This window comes from Lampetra fluviatilis, chromosome 70 (genome assembly GCF_964198595.1).
Source record: "Lampetra fluviatilis chromosome 70, kcLamFluv1.1, whole genome shotgun sequence".
NCBI classification, from domain to species: Eukaryota; Metazoa; Chordata; class Hyperoartia; order Petromyzontiformes; family Petromyzontidae; genus Lampetra; species Lampetra fluviatilis.
In genome coordinates this window covers 4,493,115-4,499,722 of record NC_136344.1, presented here as the reverse complement: position 1 = coordinate 4,499,722, position 6,608 = coordinate 4,493,115, and positions in this window count along the sequence as shown.

Sequence of the window (6,608 nt, the reverse complement as noted above, 5' to 3'; positions counted from 1 at the left end):
TCCCGCCATTTCCACGGAGCAACATTTTGAAACTCCCGCCATCGCCGCAGCTGCTGTTGAGGGCGTGGCCGCTCTAAGCATCGCGTCCAACGGCGGGAGTACAGTACCTGCCGCGTCACCACCAACGGGCGGAACGTCACCACGGGTGCGACCGGCGATGCCATCGCTGGTTCGTGCCGACGCTGACTTGAGTGAGGCGGACGAGGGAGTGCGTTCTTCCTCTGCAGCCGCTGCCTTACATCAGCGGCTACCTCCACTCAAGGAATTTGTGGGCGAGGATGGCGACTGGGGCGGCTTCCAGCGGCGCTTCCTCGCTCACCAGGAGATGGCACAGTGGACAGACGCCGAGGCTCTCCGCGCGCTGCCAGCACTTCTCGACAGCGACGCCCTCGCCACTCTAACATCGGCTTCGAAGGAGAGGCGCTCCACGCTGCAGAAGGCGATGCAGGTGCTGTCGGCGGTATATGGTCCACCATCGGACTGTCGCCAACTCTTTTACGATCGCCAGCGAGGGACGAAGGAGTCGCCCCTGGCGTACCGCACAAGCCTCCTGGCACTGGCGAAGGAGGCCTTTCCACGAATGGATGACGAGGGTGTCGACGCCATGGTGACAGAGAAGATACTTTTGCTGGCGGACGACTTAGACATCGTCATTGTCGCACAGGACGATGCAGAGATGTGCTCCCTCCAAGCGGCCCGTCTTCTCCACGCAAACCTGTCCTCTCAACGACGGAAGGCCAGCAAGGCGGCGAGCGGGCGTGCCGTCGCTGCAGCCACCCTCCCGGCGGAAGAGGTTTGCGCCATCGACCATCAACGGCAGCATGGAGCGGGAGTACGGGAGGACCGGGCCGGTTCAAGCCGTCTACAACATCCATCGTCGTCACCAGCGCTTCCACGCTGTTACAACTGCGGCATCCGGGGCCACGTCGCCTCGGGGTGCCGCTCTCCTGGGCAGCGCAGGACGACACCTCAACGGGACGCTGGCCCTCGTCACAAGCTCCACCATCATAATCCGGCGAGTCGCGGCACCCCTCATGCTTGGCCCACGCACACGCCCGTCACACACTCAAACACCGCAGCGAAGGGGGGGCCAATATCGCGTACCATGGCACCAACACGCACCGCTCTGGGTACTCACATTGAACCCAGCCAGTGGTCCGTGTTGGCCCATCGGGTTGTAGCCGCGTCGTCGGGGTCGTCGGCCGTTGTGGGTCACATCGATGGGGTGGAGGTTCGCATCTTGGTCGATACAGGAGCATCGGCGACCATTATTTCGGAGTTGATTTATAACATTCTCCCTGCCCAGAGCCGTCCTTTGATGCCTGTTAATGTGCCATTCTTTGCTGCTAACGAGGGTTCACTTGGCATCATCGGACAAATTCGAGCCCAAATTTGTGTCGGGGATATTAAATTATCTGGGCCGATTTTTGTTTCCTCCTCGCTGGCGGTTCCGTGCCTGCTGGAGACGGATTTCCTGGCCAAAATGCCGATTAGGATATTAATCGACCAGGGATGCATTGAGCTCCCATCGGGCCGACGCATGGCGTTTTTGCCATCCCCCGCTACGAGCCGGACGGCGTTCGCGACGGTGCCGGCGTTCGTAGATAGAACGGTGCGCGTTCCTCCGGGGGCGCAAATGTTAATTCCTTTGAGACTTCGGCGGCCCTTCGCTAAGGGCATTGGGGCTCAAGGGGTTTTGCTGGGACCGTCTAGGGCCGGGGTCAGTGGACCTAATTTACTCCCGGCCCAGACCATAGTGAGAGGGGATGGAGAACCCTTCATCGCGGTCCTCAATGTGGGCTCGCAGACGGTGGTGGTCCCACAGGGGACCGTGCTTGCTCACGCAACGCCGGTGCCCTGTGAGGAACCCGTCGCGAGTCATGTCGGCGCTGCCCCTGCACCGCGACCACATTCAGACAGCGATGAAGGGTGGCTCGAGGCGCTTTGCGCGGGATCGACGGACCTGTCAAATTTAGAGCGCCAACGTCTTAAGACACTACTGAGGGAATTTTCCGACGTTTTCAGTCGGGATAAATACGATTTGGGCTGCACTCATCTGCTGCGTCACCATATTGATACGGGTGACAGCGCGCCAATACGCCAAAATCCTTTTCGGTTGAGTCCCGCCGAAAAGGACCATGTCAAATCGGCTGTTGATGACATGCTAGCCGCCGACATAATTTCTCCCTCCAACAGCCCTTGGGGAGCGCCGATCGTCCTGGTTAAGAAGCAGGACGGTTCGTTGCGGTTTTGCGTTGACTTTCGGCGCCTTAATAAAATTACGGTTGCCGACGCATACCCGCTCCCACGGATGGACGAATCGCTTGACGCCTTGGCGGGAGCGCGATTCTTCTCCACATTGGACTTACTTTCGGGATTCTGGCAGCTCCCTCTGGACGATGATTCAAAGCCTAAAACTGCTTTCCGTACTCCGCACGGCCTGTTTCAATTCAACCGGTTGCCGATGGGCTTACACTCAGCGCCGGCAACTTTCCAGCGGTTGATGGAATTGGTTTTGGCTGGATTGCAATGGGAGTCGTGCCTGATTTATTTGGATGACGTCATTGTCTTTGGCAAAACTTTTGAGGAACATCTCCAGAGGTTGCGGGCGGTTTTCCTAAAGATGCGGGCTGCTAATTTGAAATTTAAGCCCCAAAAATGCCATTTGTTACGCGAGTCGGTGCGTTATTTGGGGCACATCGTGGGGCGCTCAGGTATTTCTACCGATCCCGCCAAAACGCAGTGTGTAAGCTCCTGGCCGACTCCCACCTCAGTGGGAGAGGTTAGGAGTTTTATTGGGTTTGCGTCGTATTATAGACGCTTCGTCGCTAATTTTGCGACTATCGCCAAACCCCTACATGCTTTAACATCTAAAGGGGTTCGGTTTTGCTGGGGTCAGGAGGAGGAGGCTGCTTTTTGCTCCCTTCGGGATGCTTTGGTAAACGCTCCTCCCCTGATTTACCCTGATTTTTCAAAACCGTTCTTGCTCGACACCGATGCGAGCAACACGGGTATTGGGGGCGTGCTCTCCCAGGTGGTTGACGGCGTGGAACATGTGGTTGCGTACGGCAGTCGGGTGTTGTCTCCAGCGGAGCAACGGTATTGTGTCACCCGTAGGGAACTGTTGGCAATTGTCCATTTCGTCCAACAGTATCGCCCATATCTGTACGGTCGGCATTTCACCGTCCGCACAGATCATGCGGCACTGCAGTACGCCCTGAGGGTCCAACAGCCATCGGGACAATTGTCCCGATGGTTGGAGGTCCTCCAGGATTACGATTTCCAAACCACATACCGTAAGGGCGTTCGCCACACCAACGCGGACGCTCTGTCACGCTTGCCAACCACCTCCGAGTGTGCATGCCTCCTGGGGTCTGGACGTTGCAGGCCTCCAGGGGACACATCGGTACCTGTCTTGGCGGCCGCCAACGACGACGATGCAATGGTTCCTAATTCGATCGAACAACAGGGCAAAGATTCCCTGTTGGGGTTGCCCGTCATTGAATGGGGGCGCCTCCAGATGGAGGATGTCTCCCTCCTCGGGTGGCGACGTCGCGTTGGCGGTGCGGCGGGGGGAAAAAGAGGTGGTTCCGACGCATGGGAAATGTGCCAAGGTCTGCTAATGCATTGGGACGGGAAGTCACGTCGACATCGGCTGGTTGTCCCTGCTGGGTTGCGGGGTAGGGTGGTATGGGCCGCTCATGAGCGCCTCCTACACCTGGGGACCCAAAAGACTCTCGCCTTGCTGCAACTTGATTTTTACTGGCCTGGCATGACGAGGGATGTGGGGGATTTGTTGGGATCGTGCCCTCAATGTGCACAACGCAAACCGCCGGCACGAGAGTCTAACCCGCCCTTGCAATCGATCAAAGTGTCCAGGATAAACGAGCTGGTCGCTCTGGACATTTTGGGACCATTCCCCGCCACCCCCAGAGGGAATAGATATTTGTTGACGGGTGTCGAGTATTTTACACGCTGGCCTATGGCCTGGCCTTTGGCCAACCAGTCGGCAGCAGCCATCGTGGAGGCCTTTGTTCAGGGTTATGTCCTGGACAAAGGTGCTCCGGAGAGGCTGCTGACCGACCAGGGCAGAAATTTTTCCGGTAAACTACTCAGACAAGTCTGCGATCTCCTGGGCACAAAGAAAATTCGGACCTCCCCATATCACCCACAAACTGACGGGATGGTCGAACGTTTGCATCGCACCATCTCGTCCATGTTATCACAACAAGTTTCGGACTCGCAAACGGATTGGGACCTACAAATTCAGGGGGTCTTGGCGGCGTACCGGATGGCACCCCATGCGGCTACGGGGTTTTCTCCCTTTTACCTCATGTACGGCCGAGAACCAGACCCGCCTGTTCGTGCCCAGTTGCGGATCCCTGTGCCGCAGGGAAAAACTAATCTGGCTGACCACGTTAAATTTAATCTGGACAAATTGACCGAGGCACGGGATGCTGCAATGCAAAACTCTGACCTCCGTCAGAAGGCAAATGAGCGCCTCAGATTGAGTCGAGCGCACATGCTGCAGTGGAAGCCGGGGGACAAGGCATGGTTGCACTGCCCCCAGGTGCCACTGGCAACCTCCTCTAAACTTGTGCGGCCGTGGCGGGGCCCTGTGGAAGTGGTGGAGGTGTTACGTCCGCAGTGCGTGCGCATCAAGTGGGGGAAGCGGCGATGGTTCGTGCACCCCTCCAGATTAAAACCCTTCGCTGCGGTACACGACCCCACTTCACACGCGCGTGGCCAAACATGTGGGGGGTCGGCCGACTTGCTGGGTCCGTCTCTGTCGCTCTCACCTGATGCCTTGCCGGCTGTGCCACCTTCAGGAGCATCAGGAGTGACGGGCTCACGCCCGATCACCCCTCCTGCGGATACCGAGGGTCACGCGGAGTCAGAGGAATGCTCACCTCAAGACGGACAGTCGCCACCTGATGGTCCGCCACGCGGGGTTACCCCGTGTGAGGGGCCCGCTGCAAGGACGCGCGCTAAAATGCGCAAACTGTTGTGAGGCCGGAAAATGTGTACATAGCTGTTGTGTTTATTGGCTGTTGTGTGGATGGTGTGTTTCCCGCTCCTCGGATGTACATATGTTGGGTTCACCGTTTGTTGTGTGTGCGGGGTGGGTTCCCTGCTGGTTGTATATAAGCTGTTTTTTTTACGGAATTCGTATTTATTCGGGGGGGTGCGACGGGTTGTTTCTCATCTTGTTGTTGTGTCTTGTTCTGGTTCCTGTTATGGTTCAAAAATAGTGAGGCACACGTCAGGGGGTGAAGGCACCTTTTATTGTCAAATTTTGTATGTTGGCAGCCGGGACGGCTGCATGCTATGTGGGGGGGAGTGATGTAGGGCTGTTACAGAGAGCCCGTTATGCATGGCAGCCTATGGTAAACAAGCACAGTGGGCGGGGCTACGTCAGTGCACGGGCAGGTGCCCTCTACGACGTCCGCGCTTCGGACGTTACGATCCCCCGGGGCCCCACCCCTCAGGGAGGGGGGTGTATAAAAGGGGAATGTATTGGGGGGCTCGAGAGTGTTGTGTTAGCTAAGAAGAGGAGACGGAAGACGTCCTAGATAGAGCCCTGGTCTCCCCCTGGCACGCCGTCCTTATCAGGACCGCGCAGGCTCGAGCCAGTGGCGTGGTACCAGAGCCAGAGCCAGTGCTGGTCTGGACTCTGGGTACCGGGCCCGACTGACCAGTGTCGGGCCAAGATAGCCTCCCCTAGCCCATTAGAGGAGGACTCAGAGGCAGGCTAGGGTTAGCCTAGAGGTGTGTCCTCAGATAGACGGGTGAGGGGGCCGATACCCCCTCAGTGTGTATGTCACAACGTGTGGTGTTAAATAAACAAGTGTGCCTCCAACTCCGGCGTGAACGAGTCATAAGCGTTACTACACAGGCAGTACGTCTGATAGGCAGAGCGTGCAGTTGACATGCCTCCGTGTAATGGGTTTTGGGGAAATACCCCCTCCCTTGGTTCATCTTTGCTGCTATTTAATCTTCACTGGGCCTGTTGAAGAGCCTGACGGCTGAGGTCCACGCAAGGGGGCTGATCTCGATAAGGCCCCGCTCGTTCCTGGATCTGTCCTGCCCCCACACGTCCAGCATCTACCTTAATGTCTTATTCTTTGGTTCTTTCGGTTAAGTCACGTCTAAAGATAAAATAATAAATTAAATAATAGCATATTCATTTAGACGTGACTTAACCGAAAGAACCAAAGAATAATTCCTGCAGTCACGAAAGCTCTAAAATTGAAGATACCTTAATGTCCTTGCTCTGATCGCTTTGCGTCCGCTGACCAGCAGAGGCGTCAGTTTCTGTGAGAGACCATTCCCCTCCGCGCCGGTGCCCCTGTTCTGTCTGGCCACTGCCTCCAGGTGCCCCCCCCCGCCCGCCCCCCCATACCAATCTTCCAGCGGCACGCGCTACAGTGACTCATTTTACGTCACTACACACCAATGGTGCTGATAAGATGCACTCAAAGATGGCAGACCATGTGGCTAATGGGATATGTAAACATAACTTTATTATTTACATGGAGGGACAGATTTTACATGAATGAGGCAAATTGTCTGGTTATTTATGTATTTGGAGTAGTAATAGTCCACCA